This window comes from Phocoena phocoena, chromosome 9 (genome assembly GCF_963924675.1).
Source record: "Phocoena phocoena chromosome 9, mPhoPho1.1, whole genome shotgun sequence".
Classification (NCBI taxonomy): Eukaryota; Metazoa; Chordata; class Mammalia; order Artiodactyla; family Phocoenidae; genus Phocoena; species Phocoena phocoena.
The window spans coordinates 65,274,239-65,296,657 of NC_089227.1; the positions used below are offsets into that span (position 1 = coordinate 65,274,239).

A 22,419-nucleotide genomic window follows, 5' to 3' on the forward strand; every position below is an offset into this window, starting at 1 on the left:
TTAAGTTAACTAGTTCAAAATCATACAGCTGATTGGTAGGTCAGTGAGCTGAGATTTGAACTTAGGACTGTAAACACTGTATTACACTGCACCCCATACCACCATTTTTGGGTTGTCTGCAACTTACAAATAAGAAAAAGATCACAAATGCACCTCAATTACGTGCTAGGTTCTGTGCCAGGCACTTTGCTGTTCATCACCTCATTTAATCCTCTTTCCGATACAGTAGCGTAGGTGTTTTTAAACACTATTTTAAAGATAAGAAAAATGGACTCAGTACTCTGTGGGAAAAGGATCTGAAAAAGAATAGGTATATGACTATGCGTAACTATATCACTTTGCTGTATGCCTGAAACCAACACAACACTGTAAATCAACTATACTCCAATATAAGATAAAAAATTTTTTTAAAAAGGTTAAGAAAATGGAGACTGAGAAGGATTGAGAACTTGTCCGAGGTCACAGATATCTAGTTGACTTCTAAGATACCCGTATGGTGTTCAGAGCATACACTGGGTGTCGAACAGCCCTGGGGTACCTCTCCTGTCACTATAAATGCGATCTCAGTAGCTCCTATGGCTTCTCATCAGTTGTTCATTCAACAATTCATGCATGGTGGATACTTCAGTAATTGTTCACTGACTAGTCCCACCAAAATGCCACTTTCATGAAATGTTATTGTAATAGAAGTAACAGTTTTACAGCACGGAAAAGACTGAGGCGATCCAGAACTTTCAAACCTGCCTGATGGCCAGGTGATGGGAAGAATCTCACTACCTTGGGACATTTTAGACAGCTGAAATATCCTCCAAACATGGGACAGCTCCTTGTACTTGCTGAGCTCTGTTTAATGGTGCTGCCCCCTCTCTGATGGTGCAGGTTGCTTTCTCCAAGTGTATGTCTCTCCTATAGCTGTCCTATCGTGTGAGGACCTGTCCAGGGATCTGCTGGGGTCTAGAGACATCGGGAGGCTGAACAAGAAAGTCAGTCCTCCTTGGTAGCAAAACCCAATATGCCTTCAGAAAAACCTGAGCACCAGGGGAACCCACAAGCCCATGAGTCCCCTCAGCTCAGGGATGCCCGATATCCTCACTCTTTAGTCATCTGCATACACACTGCTTGCAGTGTCCTCGTGCAACCAGGAATCCCACGTCAACCGCATTTTCCTTTAGTCATCTGAACATGGCTGAACCAAGGGTAAGATGAGCCATTGGTGGCTGCGAGACAAACAGGTCTATCTATTTTCAAGTGATATCAATCCTCATTTTTCCTTATATGCTTCTGACCTTTAGGAATCCATGTCCACAGTAAGAATACCCTCTACTAGGTAACCTATTTGCATTTTCATAGGGGCTATCTGGGAAGCAATACTTTATCACAAGAAATAAATCTAATGGCAGGAATCTCGGGAAACTTCAGATGAAACAGTGAAGGATAACAGATCTGTATCATCCACTTATGGATCTGCTTTATCCAGTAGGCAGCACTATTCTCAGAGGACCTGCGTGCCATGCTTGCCCTGTGAAGAAGAGGTTGCTGGTGATAACAGTGATATAAAAGGCATGAAGGCAACTGTCTTCCAGACCGCTGACTCATGGGAGTTTCTAGGGCCATGGCTGGGCTGCTCTCTTCAGTATAACTCAACTGGTTATTAGCTTACTATAAATCAGACTGTATTGATAGAAGTTATTAACAAAAATTTGCTCGAGAAGCATTATTTGTGACGTCAGTACAGCAAATGTTGCTGAGTGCTTACCATGTGTCTATGCTGGGTGGACAGTATAAGGGACATTAAGGCCCTTGCCTTAATGTGAACGAAGGGTCTAATAAGAGAGCCAGGATGGACAAAGATATGACAGCAGGAGTGTGGACGAGACAGAGCAGGTGGACTGATGAACACTGCTGGCAGGGGGGGGAAGGTATTTCAGAGAAGAAGACATCACATGGATTTTGCAGAAAGAATGGCTGTTCAGTGGTATGGAAATAGGTAAATAATATGGAAACGACCACATCTTAGCCACTTGGAACCTGGGCTGTATCTGAATTGGAACCAGTTACATAAACATTGTTTCATGCCCCCAGCATAACGGCAGAGAGGAAAATTTCCAGTTGACCTTCCACCTGATCTGCTTCTTTAGTTACTCAGGCAAAATGCTAAATTTGGAATGCTTCACAGATTTTGAGATTGTTACCATCCCATATCATGCAGTAGAAATGGTGGCTAAATTTGGTCCAGGCTGAATTATAACACTTTGCAGTTTCATGTGAGGGGCACCACAGGAGCTGCCCCTTTCCTCATTTAGAGAAACTCTGAGTTGAGCCGAGGAGGTAACTGTCATCTCCTAATGTTATTTGACCTTCTGGTGGGAGGTAAGACACGTAAGAGAGACAAAGATATAGCCATTTGAATGCCAACAATGAAGAAGCGATTTTAAAATAGAATCAGGTTAATGCTGAGAGAGTTTTAGAGCTATCTCCACTTCCCTTGTTTTATAGATGAGAAGACAGAAGCCCAGAGGGCCCGGTGATTCCCCTTCTTCATATGTTTCTTAAGGGGTGTCAGAGATGACAGTCACCAGACTACATGTGACTAGACACAATGATCATGCTAGTAAGTGGGCATGTGACATGAACTGACCAATCAGCGTCCTTCCCCAGACTTTCCTGACTTGACTTGAGGCATAGCTGAAGCATGTCCTTTTCCCCTCAAACTGAGACCTGTAAGACTGTCCCTTAATATTCGGGAAAGTGGAAGATAATGAGACCAATGCCAGTAGAATCAGACGGAAGAAAGTGTGTGTGTGTGTGTGTGTGTGTGTGTGTGTGTGTGAGTGAAAGAATGTGTTAACGGTGACGCCATATTCAATCACAAAGTCAGTTCGACCCTGACATTTGCTGGTTTGGTTACATAAGCCTTTTTCTTTTCTTAAAATGGTTTGAATGGGATTCTTGTCACTTTCAACCAAAGATCTCAACAAATACATGCAATGAAGTATGCAGGAGTACTGGCTTATGGGGCTGAGGTTGCCCAGACTGGAGAAAAAATAGGAGAAGGAAGCTGGATAGAAACAACAAAGCTGCTTTGATAAGAAATAACTTAAAAAGTCATATTCATTTATATGCTCATGGTTGTACCTTTGCATGGAAATGATGATAATCCCCTATGTAAGTATGGGAAACTTTGCAGCTCCTACTTATATCTTATGCTTAAAATCCAGTTAGAGTTCCATTTCTCTAGCTTAAGACTTCGATCCCTGCTAGATGTAAGCATCCATAGGTGGAACAATCCTTTAATTCTCCAGCAATCATTTACACTTCAATTTGAAGAAAATATAGCCCATTTCCTAAGAGTAGGCTGATAGGGGAGACGAGGTCTAGAGGGCCCTGGCCCTAGGGAAAGGGATGCAAGTGGTAGGTATACAGCATAATACAGCAGCCAAAGACTGGTTTTACCTACTTCACAGTTTTGCTTGCCACTGGCCATTGACCACTGTTCTATGGTCACTCCGTGTACCAAGCACAGTGACCCCCACAGTAGATGTCATTGTTTTTTTAAGAAGGGACAAAATAGTCAGACAGGTCAACTAGTCTTCTATTCCTTTGCAAAGTAGCTTCTACAAGGATTAGAATTGATGGCGTAAAGTCTCTGTTAATGCTCTATGCGTGCGATTTAAATCAAGACTCTCACAACCACCATCCTTAACTCTGTCCTCTTTGGAAATTATCAGACCTTTAATCACTGTTTGAAAAACCCACAGATGGCGCTGCAGAGGTATCAGCAAATCAATGAACTTAAAACTTCTTCATTAATTACAACATGTGCTTTGCTACAGTGTGTTTTCAAAGAAAACATACTCTTAGAATCTGAATTTGGTATTGACATTATTTAATCAAGGCCCGAACCGCGCCTGGTGTCTGAGCCATGTGTTTCTGGAGTTTTCCCAGCACATGTTTGCTGTAATAATGTCACACGTTAAATACAAAAGAGTTGGGGGGGGGGGGCGGTCTCACTTGTACTTCACATGGAGAAAACCTTTCGGCTCCTCAGAGCGGATTAAAGGGTGTAAGGCTGGGGATCCCCGAATAGAAGCGAGCATGCTGTTGGCCTAAGTGTACGCTCTGGTTTCATCGTTCTTAACTGAAATGTGCTCCGGATCCTCTGAGCCTCCATATGCTTGTGGTCTCGTCACCTTTGACCCTGCCTTTAGAGCCACACCTTTATCCAGCATCGTTCATCCATTCATTCAACAACTGCTTTTGAGCACCTACAATGTACAAGGCCCTGTGAGTGAGCGCTTGTGCTGACATGCGCATACTTGCCTACCCCAAGAGAGGAAGTGACGTCACAGTGGAGCAAGGGCAAGGTGTTTAACCCCCAAATACTTACGGAGCCCCTTTCGAGGGCCAGCCCCTCTCTGAGGGTACGGCATGGGGACTTTGGCTGGGGCTTAAAGAGAAGCAAGATGTGGACACAAAGAGGTGCAGGGAAGGAGCCAGTCTTGGTGGGAGAAACAGCATGAGCCTGGCTCGGAAGGAGGAGTGTACAGCTCTGGGTGGGGCAGAGTGGCTGGTGGTTTCGTTTAGTTGGACGAATGAGGTGGGCTGCAAGGTAAGGCTGGGCAGATGGTGGATGGCTTTGCTGGTTACGATGAAAACCGTGGATTGTTTCTTCTCTTACTAATGATAAATCACCAGAGGATTTGGGGAGGTATGATGGGATTCAATAATAGAAAGTAGGTTGGGACACATGCGAAGGAATCTTTATTCCTGGTCCAGCTGGGGAAAGGAGGGATGTCAGCCAAGTCTACATGGTTGAGACAAAATTGTTGCTGGGACTTGAAGGATGAATGGGAGTTATGAGGTGAAGGAAGAGGAAAGGGGAATCCAGGCAGAGGGACTGGCAAGAACAAAGGCAGAAGGTAGGCAGTGCATGACTCAGGTATTAAAGAAAATATGCTTTTGCCCACGTTGGTAGTTTTCAGCAAACAGTTGGGTACTGGGTTCAGGATAGTTTCACAGCCTTTAGAGCTCAGTGCACACAATTTTGAAGCCAGGCTGCAGACTTCCTCAAGACACTCAATCCCTCCCAGACTCATTTGCATCATCTGTAAACTGGGAGAACGAATCATTTGGGATTCTTCAGGTTATTGTTAATGAGATGAAGCCTAACACCCTTTAAGGTACATTGTAGATATTTAGCAAACATGAGCTCCCCTTCTCAAGCCTGAGTTTGCTCATGTAAAATGGAAGCACTGACACAGTAGCACGCATGCTACTATGTAAGCATAGTACAGAGTTCACAGGGCTGTTGAAAAATCTATTCAAGGTATTACATGCAAAGTACCTGATACATTACATGGAACATACTAGAATCACAACGAATGTGAGTTCTCTTACCTTCTGATAATGAAATTATGTCAGAGGTTTCTCCTATAAAAATATTCCCAGACCACATCTATATCACCTGGGAACTTGCTAGAAATTCAACTTCTCGGCCCACCCCAGACGCACTGAATGAGGAACTCTAGGAGTGGGCCTAGGAATCAGTGTTTCAACAGCTGTTCCGGGTGATTCGGATACACCCTCAAGTGTGAGAACCTCTGATCTCAGCAGACATCCAGCACCACTTCTGAGCCTTCAGTATGGCCTCTGTAGCAATTCTTGTCATATCACTGTAAAGCAGTTAAGTTAGTGATTGGTGTACCTTTCACCCCATCTAGACTGTAAATCCCTGGAGAGGAGGCACCGTTTCTTATTCGTATTGTGGCCCATGGGACTTAGCAAGTATCTTCCAGACTGTAATGATGCATATGTCCAATATCAAAGATTCTCAGGCTCCTACCCTTCATCTGTAGAATTAAACAAATGCATCCTTAACAGAACTGTAAGACTGTTGACAGGGTTTTCAAAGAATACTTCTATACAGCCTAAGGAATAACATCTGTGGCTTTGAGATGGTGTTGTAGGGTTCCAGAGGTCATTCTGGGCTTCCTTCCAGAGCTGAGCTGGAAGGGGCTGATCTGAAGCTGAGCGGAGGGTTTCTGAAGAAGCCACAGCAGTACACCACTAAAGGAGGGTCAGCACTTACAAAAAAGTGCAATTTCCCCAATCCATGGTGCCCATTAAATGGATTTATCTTCATAATGGAGAGAAAAGGCTGTCTTGGAGAAGACAGATGCCAACGCAGTCCAGCTTTAAAATGACTCATGGGGGACAGTTCTCATCGCTGGGCTTTAGGACTGGATCAGTTTTATTCCCAAGAATGTTCTTTTTTTTTTTTTTTTGCGGTACGCGGGCCTCTCACTGTTGTGGCCTCTCCCGCTGTGGAGCACAGGCTCCGGACGCGCAGGCTCAGCGGCCATGGCTCACGGGCCCAGCCGCTCCGCAGCATGCGGGATCTTCCCGGACCGGGGCACGAACCCATGTCCCCTGCATCGGCAGGCGGACTCTCAACCACTGCGCCACCAGGGAAGCCCAAGAGTTGGTTTTGTAAACAGTGTTCTCAACTCTCCCCCTGAATGGTTTCAGGGACTGGAAGATGCTTTGGCCCACCTTTGCACCCTCCTGCCATACCTCCCACTGGGGTTTGACCAGTGCAGTCCCCTGCTGACGGGTCTGGCTCTCCGGGGCCCCTTGGGGTCGGCTTAATGTAAATGAACAGAAAGTGTTCTGAAATCACAAAGGGTCAGCTCAGCTGGTGTGCAACCTCCAGCTCACCCTCGATTTCATCATATGTCCTCAATTATACCAGATGAATTTGAAATAGTTTGTTCATTAATAAAGGCAAAAAAGTGCCTCTGCACTTCACAGAGGATGTGATCTAATCCTGGCAGGCAGCAATCATAAGAACCAGCAAGCTGTTTAACTTCTCCTTGTCTCTGTTGCTCCAGTGGGTCTTAACAGCCCTCTGAGGTCTGAGCTCCTGTGGGCATCCCTCTGAGGGATGGATGATGACCTAATTCTGGGCCAAAGGCCAGCGTTGTGTGTGACACGGACAGTGAGGTCACCGTGACTGTTCCTCCCTAAGATGGTATTTCCAAGCCCAGCAAATACTAGGCTTGCTATGCATCACGTTAAAAGCCAAGATTTGTTGTACCCAAGAGCTGAGAATAAGAACAGTTCGCTGTAGACTGGGACTGTCCATTGGTTTCACTCCTCCCAAGTTAGAGTCTGGAACGCAAACTGCTTATAGCCAAGGCCTGTTCTCGGGACGCCACGTATCTGTACTGTGCCTGTAATGCAACTCTGGGTTACATTATGTCTTTGGTGAGTGATGAAAAACTAGGTAGCAATGATCAAACTAATGGAACTACCTGGGCTTAGGAACCTGAGTGTTCATGAAAGTTGGACACTTTGCTCTGAGGATTATAGTTTTCGGGAGTGGCGTGATGTTCACTCACCTCTTGAATATCTGTCCCTTCCTCTACTTCACGTCATTCTCACTGACTCGTCCCTGGACCCCTGCCCCATTACCTGTTCAGGTTTACCCAACAACAACCTCTGACTTCAACTTTACCCCTTCCAGCCCCTCCTCACAGAGGCCAGATTATTTCCCAAATGCAAATCTGATCACATCGTTTGCTTGGTTCAGCAGTGCCTGCAGGTGAAGACCAGCTCCTCTCGTGTGACCACACGGGCCCTCGTGGTTACCTTCCACTCCCACCCCCCAACCGATGCCTCCTACTTGGAACCACCCTTCAGACCCCATGACCTATAGCCGCACTGAGGTCCTCTCAGTGCCTCGAGCGTCACCCCGTGCCTTCACTTGTGCTCTCCGTTCCACCTGTGACTAATGCCCTCCTTTCTAACACTTCCTCATTCTTCAGTTCTAGAAATCCATTTCTGACCTGCAGCCCTCCCCCTAAAGGCAATGCAGGACCACATATTCTCCCATCATAGGACTGTTCCATAATGTCATGGGCTGTGTCCTTGGTCACTCTTGCATATCCAGAGTCTGCATGATCTGATCACAGAGTAATTGACAAAATGTCTGTTTAATTTATGACTGATGGACTCGACAAATGATTAAAAGAAAGAAATAGCCTCAAAACCAGTTAATTCCCAACCCTCAGTCTACAACAAAATGTAAAACGTACCTCTGCCTGGCCTCACCCCCAGAGATTCTGGTTCATCTGGTCTGGAATGGGTTCCAGACACTGGTCACGCTCTACAAAGCCGCCCAGCGGGTACTAATGTGCAGCTGGGGTTGAGGGCTACTGGTCTAAATAAGGAGGCATAAGAAGGTAGGAAGGAGCTATGATGGTCGCCATTCTTAGGAAAAGAGAGAGGGACATGCGACCTTCCCTCAGAAATGTCAATGTAACTTACAGATGAGAAGCCCAGGCCTCAGCTTGTTACTGCCCTCAGTTCCCCCAAGGGGTGGCCTTCGGGTACCAGCTACAGTGGGGACAAGATGAGTGCTCTCACCTGGGAAGTCCCAGAGATGGTCAGGAGAGAGTGTCTGCTCTGAGCATGCTTGGGTAGGGCTCTTAGAAGCCACCTCCACTCGGTGGGCTGCTTCTCACCGAGGCAGCCACAGCCACTGTGGTGAGAGCATCTACCTACCTGGCTCAGATGCCACTTAAGGGCTTTCTTTAGCAAGGGCAGCCACCGTCTCCCCAGTAAACCCACAATCTGCTGGGCAGCGATCAGCATCAGTGTTTCCGGATACAGGGCAGTAGCCCGAGTGCCGACCCTGAGCGGGCAAGTCTGTGGTTAGCAGCGTCCAGACGGGCCTGGGGAACCTGATGGAGGATTGTTATTAGAGAGAGTATAGAAGATGACTTTTCAGACCCACCCGGAGAGCAAAACAGATGGCACCGGAGCAGTTAGAAAGGGAGCTAGCTGCTTGGTACTGCTGTTTGCTTGCTGAGAACGTCCCCTGGTTTTAGCTACAAATAAAGTAGGAATCAGATGGCGAGGGTAGTGATGCTTAGGCAGCTCCAAGCATCCTGAGAATCTGATCATAATCCAAACTCCGAGAGCTCCGAGGGCTTTGCCATTAGCCCCCCAAATAACTCATCATACAATACCTGACCTGCGATTCCGCGCAGATGCTATCTGGGTGATTTCACATTCCAAAGTCTAAGACACTAAGAGCTGCCCTCCTCCTCACAAGAAGGCATTTTAATTTAAGGTTTCAGGCATGTTTATAGCCAGTAAAAGAACTAAACCCTTCAACCAGCAATTAGTCTTAAAATCAATTAGTGCTGGGTTTGCTGAAGAACAAAGGATATGGAAGAAACATCCTTCTCACTTTCTTCAGCAACCACAGGAAGCCAGCTCAAACGAGGAAACAGAAAAGGTGAGGTTTGGGATCACTGCCTTCCCTCTGTATCCTGCCCTTGAGGGGAGAGAGATCAAGAGGCAAACAGTCCTGTGACCAAGCTTCCTTTCCCCACTGAAATGGGGAGTCAAATTAATACAGCAATCAGGCTAGATTTGCAGGTTAGCTAACTAAGGCTCTGTTGGACAGCAAGAAGCTATTTTCACCAGTGTCTGAGAATGCTGGCCTCAGGCAAGCAAAGTCCACACCAATCATATTAGTGGGTGGCATTTAATCCACAGCTTTGAATAAACAACATGTCAAGTTAGTCAGTCAAAATATGGGACCATGAATGGTGAGAAGGGCAGAAACCAACGGGGCTGGTTTTCTGGCAGAGAAGGTTGAACTACTCTCTTCCAGTAGGTTTGGGGGGAAATGGCTACAAATTTTTAATAATTCTGCTACTGCTGGTTTTCTAATGCTCATTTACCAAACTTAGCCATACTTTGTCAAGCTCAAGTGTTGAAAGCAAAGACTTAGGCAAATCTTCTGAAAGTTACAAAGAATGACCTTCCCAACGGGCCAGTCTCCCAAACTAGAGCTGCTACCTAGGTGCTGTGCTCTATGGTACCCTGGCTGACCACGGTGGGGGGTAGGGGCTGGACTGCCTCTCCTAGGAGCTCCCCAAAAGCAGGGGAGGAATTTTATTGAAGAAGTAACTGAGCCTGCAAGGAGTTTTCTTTTTTAAGTTCCACAATGATGATGCCCAAATACACGGTACTAAATGATAAGCTATTTCCTAGGTCTGTTCATGGATAAATGGCATCCACAGATACCCCTTTAAACATTATGGGCTGTTTACCAACAAATCTGAGATCCATTCACTGCCCTTCTTCACTCATTCATGGGTAAGGTGTGAAGAAAAGCAGTGAACGGTGACCGTCTGCTCATGTGTTGAGCTTCCCCCATGTGTCTCAACCTCTGTGGATGGTGGGATTTTACCCAATTCATCTCTGTGTGTCCAGCATCCAGTATGAGTTTCAAAAATATTCGCAGAGTGAATGAATGAGCTAAACGGAAAATGGACAGAAAAAATACCAGATAAATCAGCCCCAAACTATTCTAAAATTAATCACCATTAGGAAATAAATGCATTGTCTACTGTCTCACATGGAGGTAAATCCTGAAGCCTCACACATTTGGCTCTCCCAGCATACTTTGCATAAACTGTTAGATAGCGACAAACAAAAGGGGACAATGTGCCCCTCTGGAAGGGAGATTTAATAAACTTTTCGTAAGCAGACTGCTCAGGCAAGACCACAGGGGATATGGGGTGGGAAACGCAAGGTCTGGCTTCTATAAGCCAGCTCTGCCACCAGGCAAGGCTCCCGAACTCAGAGGACATGGGAATCGCTGCTTTGGCAAGTCACTCTAGAAGGACAGTGCCACCAAAAGGGAAGTGTTGGTGGATGCTCCTCAGCACACACACCGGGTAGGGGGGATGGCCATGCAGTGGGACTTAAATTAAGCAGAGCCCACTGGTCTAAACCCTGACATACAGGGAAGGAATGTTCTTGCCACACTTGTCCAAACACTTTTCCCTTTCGGTATGCGTCAAATTAAGAGTGCGATATTTTGTTCCCACCCAGTAGTCTTACTTCATAAAAAAAGTAATTACAAACTTTAAAATTATGAAATATTTCAAACAGAAAATAATATAGCAGATAATCATCCACCGTGGCAATTTTATTTATGTCAACATTTTGCCGTATTTGTTTTAGATGTCTTTTTTAAAGATACAAAATGCCATAGGTGTCATCCTCTCCTCATTCTACCCTTGCCTGAGATAGATTCTTTCTGTAGATATTTTTATAATTCTACATATGCCTTATCCATAAATAACATGTAGTATTTTCTTGTGTTTTACAGTTTTAAAATGGTATGTCGAATGTTTGTTTCTATAGTTTACAGTGTGATGTTATAAGTGGACCATTCTTTGTTGAGAAATTTAGAACACTATGGTATGCTTTTTAATTTCCAAATAGATTCAGCTGAATCATCAACAAACACCTTAAGAGTAAATATGTTTTATTTTCTAAATTTTCTCTAATAAGTTGTCAATTCTGGGTATTGCATTAGAAGCTTTAGAAGTACAGTCGACCGTTGAACAACATGGATTTGAACCCTGTGGATCCACTTACTCGTGGATTCTTTTCAATAGTAAATACTGCAGCACTACATGATTCGGAGTTGGTTGAATCCTTAGATGTGGAACCACGGATATGAAGGAACTGCCCAAACTATATGTCATATGTGGATTTTTGACTGTGCAGAGGGTTGGCGTCCTAACCCCCATGTAGTTCAAGGGTCAGCTGTATACGTTCAGTCCTGTATCAGCTCAGCTAACATTTGTCAGGCATCTAATACATGCTAATCACTGGCTGAAGTGCTGGCAACACAAAAACCAGATCCAATGCTCACTCTTGCAGAACTCAAAGGCAGTTAGTGGGAAGTAGGTGTGTACACAAATAATAACAGTGGCCCTCAATAAGTGCTATTATGGGTATGAGTTACCAATATAATTTGGGGGCAGGGAAAGCAAAGTGATGATTTAGCACACTACTGGTTTTTGCGCATACACACATATTTCTATTCTTGCCCGATCGCTTCAAGGACTGCACTTCTCAGAGTGTACTGAAATTATGTATTCACTACTGGTTTCCCGTAGGACCCTGAGTCCCTTGAAGGAAGAGACTATACCTCATTTTTCTTTTTATCACTAGTGGATTTAAAAATTTCTCATACCTGGGAAATTTCCCCCTCAGTCTAGTAAACCGAAGGTCAATTTGACTGTATTTCTGAGTTACATGTTTAAAAAAGATGATTTCTGGCCCGTCTTTGTGAAGACTGGGGTCAAATCTGTGCGATGGTTTTAAGCAGAGGGAAAGAGGGCGTTTATAACAGTAGCAATGATAGATTACCTCTGGTTAACACACTACTGTACCAGCATCCTGCTGTATTTCTCCCAGATGGTTGTAAACTGTGACACCTCATAAATCCCCAGGCCTTTTCTTTTCCATGGCTGGTCATTACACACTCCCAGGGCAGAAGAGCACTTCCGAAACTAAAGTAATTGTGAGCCATCTTTAAAGGAGAACCTGTCAACCACCATGGCCACAAAGCTCAGACAATTAAAACAGCCCCAAATGCCCTGATTCTGCAAAATCCTTTGTCATTTGGCGGTTTGGAGCTAATGCACCCAAGGCAGATCTGAAATGATTCTTGTGTTTTCTCCACTCAATACCTCTTCCTTTCTGCTCATTCACTATATCTCTCTCAGCTGGATGAAGGCAGCTATTGCCACAGTTTCCAGAAATCCACTGGGTCTGCCATGCTTTCACCTGAATGTGATTCCCCCCCCTTACTGATGGGTCCTTTGGAGGAAACAGCACAGATGGCAATTATATGGCATATATACCATCATTCTTCTCTCCCATGACAATGGCAGACATGACTAATCTATCATGGCACTTTTATTTCCTGCTGAACCAGGATACTGTCTGCACGCAGTCTCTACCAATCAATTGAATTTGGTATTCACAAGAGCACCCACCCATCATCTCTGAAGCAACTGATGTTGGTCAGCAATAGTTAACCTTATCTAACACATCTGACTGTTCAGTAACTTTGGATTAGACTTTCTGAAAAGTCCCAGTGACCCAGACCAAATTTTTTCAGGGCCTGAAATTATGTTCAGTTTTATGTCCTTGTGAAAGTTGTTCAGCTCAATAGCTAAACAGTATTTCTATCTCACTTACTATCTTGGCAATTGAAGCCAATACTAACACCTTTGGAAATGATGTACTGTCCAGGGAAAGGACTTAAGAACAGTGTCATGGGCTTAAGAACAGTGCCAAACACTCAGGAGGGCCTGACACATTTGTGGAATGGATAAAATAGTGGGAAGACATGGGTCTCCTTGTTCAAACTGTAGGCCTTCTGATGTTGAACATAATCGCCGTTTCCCTTCTTTTCAAATTTCAATTAGCATGAACATCTGACAGGTGAAAGCTAGAGTCCAAGAATTTTCTGGGGATTAGCGGGGAGGAAGATGAGATCTGTTTTGCCCAGTGGTGTCTGCTGATGGGGTAAGCAGAACCACTGTCTCCTAAAGGAATGCTTGAGGACCTGGAAGAGCTAAAGATTCTAGGACCAAAAAGGGACAAATGTCACTGAAGATGGTAGAGAAGATGATAGTCCTTTGGAACCAAACTTGAAACCTGGTGACTTCAATTAATTGGTAGCCATTCATTTTTCTGTGCAGGTTGGAAACCATGGGCTGGTATGCACAGGTGCGCAAGGATTGATGAGATGCTGAAAGAGCCATGACACAGAAAATGTTAAAAAGTATTTATCGGTCCAAACTTCTTTTTCTCAGATCTCATATTGTCAGAGTGACTTCTCCTTCTGTTTTATCTGCTTTGAGTATAAAAAATGAAAAGTCCTTACCTTCAAGGCATTAAGTATTGCCCAATAACTTTTCCCAAACCAATAACTATATTGTCTAAAACTGGAGGTGAGGCTTCTAGGACATCTCAGGAAGGATCATGGAAGTTACAGAAAAAATTCAGCCCTAGCAATAAATAAATGAAATGGATGACTAAGTGAATAAAAGAGACAAACAAATAAATGGGAGTGAGTTGGAATTGAAGAGTAGATGCGTCTCTCCACAATACTATCTGCTGTGTCCCTCCTTCTGCATAAGGTACTGTACTAGCCAGTGGGAAATGGGGGTGAGGTAGGCAGAGAGATACAGGACTCAGCACATACAAGAAATTATATATAACTTCACAATTCTACAACTTTTGATTGGGTAGAACTACGGAGGTCAGGTTGCAGCATACGCCAAGGTAGAATTAAGTGACTTACTCAAAATCACACACTAGACAGTGGCACAGTAGCGATTTGAGCCCAAAGCTCCCGACTCCTACCTGGCAGGGGAGACCACTTCCAGCTAGGGTGGTTAGGAAGCATTGTATGAACAAGGCAGGTTCTGGGTGGGGTCCTGCAGGATGGGTATGATTTAGATCTAAAAAGAGAAGTGAGGGGGATGGGCTTTCGAAGCCAATAGAAAGGCAGTTGCTCAAGATCACTTTGGCTTTAGTGAAAGGAAAACAGCAGGCCCTGGAGTCAGGCAGAAGTGGGTTTGATTCTTGGCTCTCTCACTTTTACCATCTATGTGTCCTGGAGCAAAGTTCTGAACCTCCCTAAGCCTCAGATCCCCAGTAAACTGGAGATTACAGTGTAGACCTTGCAGTGTGGTATAAGGATTAAAGGAATGTTTATTGAGCAGCTTCTATGAGACTAGACATACATGATGATTATTGTTTATTCTTATTCACTTAGGGAGGGGGTAGGAAGTAAGCTGTGAGGGACAGGTCAGGATCAAACTATGGATGCCGGTAGCTGCCAAGTAGAAGAAACTGAACTGTATCTTGCAGGAAGTGATGAAAAATCAAGATCTTTGAGCAGAGGAACAAAGTCATAAAGTCAAACACTAATGACTAAACCAGGATACCTAGTGCCTACCTGGCTTTGCATCTTTCTTCTTATCCTGCCTCCTGTGTAACTTTGGGCTCATCCTCTCATCTCTGTATTCTCTCCCACAAAGTGGATTTGGGCATCCTTGTAACTTTTGAATTGAGCATTTTGGATGGGCTAGTGAAAAAATGCCCTCTAAAAAGGGGTTTATTTATCTTTTGGAAATAAATATTCCTAAAGTCTCGGGCCAGGAGTTGCCAATGGAACTTCAGAGATGCTTTCTGTCAGTAACAGGGAGAGAAGGTCCGTTCTGGAAAGGATAAAATAAGGTGCTGTGCCCATTTTGGGGATATCACTAAAAGGCCAGCACTCTAATTAGCACTGAGACATTTTCTCTATAACTTCAAGATCAATGTAACTCTTCCTTATTGTCCCACCTAAAGGACAGAAAGAGGCGAAGAGGAGAAATCTTGAGTAAAGAAATGGATGTCAAACCAACATGGTACAACAGGTGAATGAAATGAGAAGGAAAAATAAGGTACAAAGGCAAGAAAAACACTACCCTTAAAACTTCGTGTGTGTGTGTGTAAAGTTCATTTGGTAAAGAAAATGTAAAGCTATAGATGCTTATTCTTTGGCATAAGATCTTTGAAAGGAACATCTCAAGATACTCACTGACACAAGTGCCTTTTGTCTGAAGGTGTGGCTGGGAAGCAGGTAGGCTCCATAAGCAAGTTTATAAATGGTGAGACCCAAAGCACAGAAAAATAATGTAGTTGTACAAGTATTATACATCAGTAACATGCCTTACACTGAATCCGGGGTGCCTACCAAGAAATCACACCCCAAGGCTTTTTTTTTTTTTTTTTTTTAACCGCAGAACCTGCCTCTTCCCTAGTTAAGACAACCAAAAGTCATACGGATGTTTTTAAATGACTCCCCCTCTCTCAAGAGCACACCTCCTGTGCTCCCATCGGCCAAGTTCCAGCTATTTGTCTTTGGCTAACTGGGTTTCTAAGATGGCTCTGAGAATAGCTCACTCTGGGCACATCATTAATCAGTGCCAAACTAAACAGGCTCTAGCCCCAGCTGACAGTACAGCGGTTGGCTCATCACCCCAACACATAATGAACAAACATGAGTGATGACTACTGGGTAAACACCATGCAGAGAACACGAGTCACCTCAATGAGTCTTGCTTTAGACGTTACACCTAGGAAGGCTGTCTGACAGATACTGATATCCCAATTGTTTCAGACATATAGTAATTTTCCAATGAGGTGAAGCTTGCTGGCTTTTCTTTAAAGTGTTAAATTGTAAGAAGGTTAAAATTTGGGTCGTTTATCAAATATATCCAGCTACTTGTGTGACACTGGATAAATGGATCTGAGCTGTAATAATTCCCATCCAGTAAAGGAAACTTAAGAGTGGCTTTGTCAGTAGTTTTGTTAAAAAGGACATTAGAAGGCCTTGAATTATAAGAAAAGGTGCCTGCCACATCTACGTCTTATTAAGAAATGTTCACACTTTAGAAAAAAGATGGCATGCCCATGGAAAGTCATCCTGTAAAGGTAGCAAATTTAATTATCTCTAATGTTAATGCTACCTGGGATTGAGGAAATCACAGGAGAAAGATAGGAGCCTGTCGCTGAGCCACATCCAAAGGGATTTATTTTTGAAATTGCCATAATATTACTGATAGTTAAAGCTGGTAAGGGACAAGCCCTAAGTATGTTCTAGGGTATGTACTGACCCATAAGGGGCAGGGCAAAATACATAAATGAAGTTGAGAGAAAATTGGAACACTGAGCAGTAACTAAATGAGTATATTCTGTCTCACTTTATTACTTTGATATATTTCCTAAGGTCCTTTTAGCAATATAGAGTGGAAATATCGTGACTTTTACAAACAAGGAGGTCTTCGATAATTTGCTTGTCATCTCTGAGTCTTAATTTGTAAATTAAGTTAGAAAAGCCTAATTAAGCCTAAACACAGGTAGGAGCATTCAGTTAGAAAGTGTAAATGGAAGTATCTAAAATAATCCCTGACACATAGTATGTACTCAGTAAATGCTAGTTTCCCCTTTGTTTTTCTTCATACTTACGGCACGTATCACTTCTACCTTCCATTAATTAAAGTTTATTTTGTACATCTTTGTTAAGCCGTCAAAGTTTCTCAAATTCAAGATTTGTCCAAGTATATATCCCCACAGCACCGTGAAGCCCAGTCAGGAGGGGTGTGACAAATGCTCACAGAAAAATGACTGAAAAGACTCAACCCATCAGATAAGGGGTACCACAGCATGCATATTATGAGCTCCTGGGTTCGATACCTCTATTAATGCAACGATCACACTGTGCGTAATTTATAAATCTACATTTGCCTCTTTCGTTAGACTGGAAACCCTCAAGGGAGACCTAGTCCATAAGAAGTCCTCAATAAATATTAGGTGACAGAATCCTTTAATGCACCGTTGTATCTGTGTGGGGGACTCTTGATCTGAAGGACTATTTAGTGCGTTAGAGGAGAGGAATGCCAACATGCCTCAGCATGAGAACAAGATGTGTGAGAAAGTGTATTGCACACGGACATGCGTGGAGCTTGTAGAAAAAAGAGTTAGAATATGGAGACGAAAGCTGTGGGATGTTTACGTTCCTGTGAAACCAAACGCGAGTTGAGCGGAAGATGAAGCGAGGTTGTCCTCACAACGGGATCCTCACCTTATGATGACAATGAATTGGGATAAGAAAGACCACATTTGCATCAATAAACAGTAAGAGTCTGAACAACTCGTGTCCTATTAGCACCGCCTTGGGGGAAAGTCTGGGGAGGAGTTTATGACACAGGTAAAGAATGGGGTCGTGAGAAAAGATCTAAGTAGTATACAGAAGAGTTAAAATGAGCCTGTGTGCTCCAGTTTCTAGGTATTGTAATTGCTTTCCGATCTCCCACTGACTTGTGTTGATAATAAACCATGTGATTGCAACTGGACTCCTCCAGTCATATCGCAATAGGAGAAGATCCTTGACAGTCAATCAATACGTGACTTGGCTGCTCTGAGATTTATATGGAGTCTTAAAGCTCCAAGTCCCATTGAAAGCAAGTAGCATTAACTTGGAGCTCTTCAAACTACCTGAAATTTTATGTCATGTTTTATGAACGTGTGCATGTGTGTTTTTCCACCCCCAGGGAATCTGTTGCTGTCATCGGATTTATAAAGTCGGTCATGATGAAGCCCAAAAGAATCACTGATTTAAAGAGAGTAGCATGAGGAGAAAAAAAAAATGCAAACCAGAGCAAAAGCTGTATGTCTAGCTTTGAGATACAAACTGATTTCTTTGTCTGTAAAACACTGTCTTAGAAGTGTCCCATAAACACCTCTCATACATTTCTAAAACTCAACTTATTATCTTCCTCTAACTGTCCTGCCTGGAGCCTGCCCTATACGGATTTATGGAGTCCTCCTTCAGGCCAAAAATAATGAAGTCATCTTAGACACCTTTCTCTTCCTTAACCTCCGTGTCCAATCCTCAAGTTGTGACTCCACCTTCTCCATGTTTCTCAGCTCTGCCCTCTTCCTTCCACTCCTACTTTCTCTGCCTGTTGAGGCTCCACATCCCTCATCTGGACTACTTCAGAAGCCTCCTAACTTATCTCCCTCACTCCACGCTCAACTCCTCCCGTCCCATCTCTACAGTGTTATGAACTGGGTCAGAAAAGGTGTCCTCCATCACAGGGCCTCTGCCTATATCTTGCCTATTTCTCAAGTTCAGACACTGCCTTTTAGAAACACCAAGTTACTGGGTGATTTCCACGCTCTTCTATGTGGATGTCTCTTTTTGAAATCCTCCCTCTTTAACAGGCTAACTGCTCATCCTTTGTGCAAGCAGGCTTGTCACCCATCACAGCCCGGATCTCATTGTACCCCTCTACTTCCCACCGTATTGCTATATTCTCTGGGCAAGGACACTTCCTATTAACTGTGTTAGCCTCAACACCTAGAATATTGCCTAGCCTCCTGAGAATCCACGGTGTGCTCGTTTTCTTCTGGCTGGGGGATCCTGAAAGCATGATGGCTGCTCTGAAGGCTTGGCCAACAGAACCAGCTGTAGGAAACCATCACGAAGGGAAAACAGTTCACAAATAAAGGCTCTACTTCTGACGTGGAGAATATCAAACCCTGCTTAATTCCATGAGTCCTGCCCCTCTGATAGTGTCCTGAGTGTCAGCCAGCTGAATGACAATTCAGTCTTACCTCAATTTTTTATATGCACCAGCTTCTCCCAAAGTATAATATTATATTATTTCTTCACCAACACAGCATTGTTTGTGGCAAAAGAAGCTAATGACTCGCACGTGCTAGGTCTAGGTGACTGCTCAATCTCCTTATGCGTACATTTGTTTTTCAAAACGAAGGCTCTTTTATAAAGTTTAAGGCTCCTTGCATCTGAATTTACTTACATGAAATAGGGATGATAAAACCTACCCCATAGAGTAATTAAGGTAAAACAGACGATACATCTGAAAGCACTTCATAAAGTGTAAGGTGTTATGCAAACGCACATTCTTGCTCTCCATCATTTTAGAATGATCAGAAACATATGAGTAAACTGCCCCCTGCTATAAAATGCAAGAACCCAGAAGCACAAGCTGTGAATACCAGACAGCTTCCACTTAACAGAGCACAGTTTCATTGAAAGATTGGCCCTAGTGATGAAAGATTAAATAAACCTAGTTTGGGTAATTGTACTGTCTTGCTCAGAACACTAGTCATAATATATGCATATTTGAAATAACACTACTCAACATCGTTATTCAATACATTTATTCTTTTATTTAAGAAATAGGTGGGGAAAAGGGTGATTGTGTGCTTTGAGGGATTCTGGTCAGAAGAGTGAAAACAAAGATAACCAAAGCTGATACCACATTTGGCCCCTGTTTGTGTCGCAGATGTACACCCTCTGAGAAGAGAGAAGAACCTTTCAATCATGCAAACCTCCTCAGCTTGCAGCCCAGAAAGAATTCATGAATGAAGAGAGAAAGCCAAGTCGAATCAACAACTTGGAGAACCAGAAGGCTGGACTGCTGTTTTCCAATCTTCCTATCTGAGGCAAGACCAAAAATAGCATGGGCTTGTGTTGGAAACCCAGGAAATCAAAGCAGAAAAGATGCTAACAGCTGAGTCATGGCAAGTGACCTCATCAACAAGGAGGCTGAAAGTAGCTATAAATGACAGATGATGCGGCTTGATCCAAAAGCAGGAGGTAAAGACCAGAGGGAGGGAGAGGACCAAGGCATTGATGTGATGCCCAGCATGAGACAGAATGACTCATGAAAAACTTCCTTCCAAATATAACTGCTTAAATGAAGTTCAAGGAGGCTGATTTTTAAAAGATGCAATGTTTATGTGCAGGTATCCTTATGCAGTGGGAAGAGCCCTGGTTTTGGAGCTGGAAAGCTCTGGGCTTCAAGCTTTTCCACTTAACCTGACATGGTTCACTTTTAACACCTTTAAAATGGATATAATAATACCTCCCTCCCAGAGTGGCTGTAAGATTAAATGAAATGAGGCACCTAGCACGGTGACTAGACCAGAGCGGGTGTTCAAGAAATGTGTGGTCTTTCTTTCCCCAGCAGACAAGAAGCTTAGTGTAGCCAATTCTTGTGATGTTACTTTCTTCTCTAAGCATTCCCAGTTATAACATCTTTGCACAAACAGAGAGATTAGATATCATCTAGTTCTACCTTCGACCCAAGCCGTTGATAATCTCTACTATCTCTTGGCATATGGCCCTTCGGCCCGCCTGCTAGAACAGGTGCTGCAAGATGGAGCTTTTAATTGTGAGAAAATTGTGCTGCAGCTGTTGAAATATGCCTACCTCACACAGAAATGTCAGTGTTTTTCAGAATATAAAGCACTATATAAATGTAACATGAGCAGAGAGATGAAAATATATCAGTTTATATTAAGTAGTCTAGTTCTCTAAGGCAGTGCTTCTCCCCCACCCTCCCTTTATCAGTAGAGTCCCTTTTCGAATAGATCTGACATATCATCCGATACACACAACAAATAAAGGTAAAGCTTGACTGGGTTAAATTGGAGGAAAGGGCCTGTGTTCAGGGTCCTTCCAGACTGCAACTCCCTCCCCCATTTCTCTTACATTATGAGGCACTTGAGCTGCACCCCAGGGGTCCTTGGAAAAAGGTGGCTTGAAATCCCCAGCTTTAAGGAGAGACAGAGCTCTGATATCAGCCTTGTACTTTCCTAGAAAAGGCAGAGACATCACAGAGAAAGGACTGGTTTACAGTGTTATGTGAGCGAAATGGCTCAATTTGAGTCCAAGTAGTAATTAGCTTAATGAAGGCCAAAGCTGTAATTATGACCAGCCTGGCTGTAATGCAATTTGAGACACTTTGGAAGAGTTTCGGGGCAGGAAGGAAAATTTAGTGAAATCTGAGGGATACAAGCTGCAGACTGGTATTTTTGAGAGATCTCTGAGTGAAACTCACAGGATGTTTTTAGTGCAAATAATACGTGATTGGTTTAAAAGTATTGTGAACACCATGATCTCATTTATTAACAGCTAATTATTAATAGTGTCAAATCACACTAACTGATAGTGTGAGCTTGGGTATCAAGACTGTGATCCCATTTCCTTACCTACAAAAATAGGAATCAAATCCTTATTCTGGGTTGGAAAGTACTTCATAAGATCCTAAAATCATTAACCATAAGACGAAAAATTGTTGGATTTACCTACATTAAATAGTAAGGATTTTTGAAAAAACATTGGTAAGTTATCAGACAAATAACTAACTGGGAGTTAATTATTGCAGCAGCCAGAGCTGACAAAGGATTAATACCTAGGATATAAAAAGAAATAGAAAAGTAGATAAAGGACATAAAAATGCAATTCTTGGAAGGAAAAATCCAAACAGGTAAGAAGCACATGAAAAGCAGCTCAAATTCACCAGTGACCCAAGGTATGAAAATTAACACAACAATGACATGTGCTCTCAGCCACTGGAATGACCAAATGTCCACGCCAAATGTTGGAAGGGATGTAGGGAGGTGAGAACACTCATGTGCTCTTTCCATTTAGGAAACCAGTCTGAAACTAATATGCATAGATCATATGACTGCAGGACCCAACTCGTGGGTACGCATCCCAGAAATAATTCTCACACAGGTCCCCAAGGGTTACAAAGGAGGATGTTCGTTGCAGAAATTTTTGTGACAGTGGGGATCGGGAGGTAGCATGGGTGTATATCAACTGGAAGGATAGAAATAAAATGGAGTGAAATGCAGACAATGAAATACTATGAAAATGTTGGTAGTCTACACGGTAACAGGGATCTACCTGAAAATGTAATGTTAAGTAAAAGCTAAGAAACATTCTTCCTTTTTATAGCCTATTTGTATTACAGATTTATCATTTATCAAAATAACAATATAAACATACACAAATAATAAGATCTATTTTATAAGGACACATGTATATTTGAGTTCCATCATATTTAGGTAGTTCTCTGTTGGGGAGGGGAATGGGTTTGGGAGCAAGAGTGAAGAGGAACAATAACAAAATAAAAGGAAAGTCTTGCATGGACTTAT

General features: G+C 43.3%; 1 protein-coding gene across 5 annotated transcripts in view; it reads right to left on the minus strand.

Moving 5' to 3' along the window:
- Window positions 1-22,419, minus strand: part of ELMO1 (engulfment and cell motility 1) — a 457,219-nt gene that overhangs the window by 44,211 nt on the left and 390,589 nt on the right. The gene's annotated exons all lie outside the window — the stretch shown is intronic.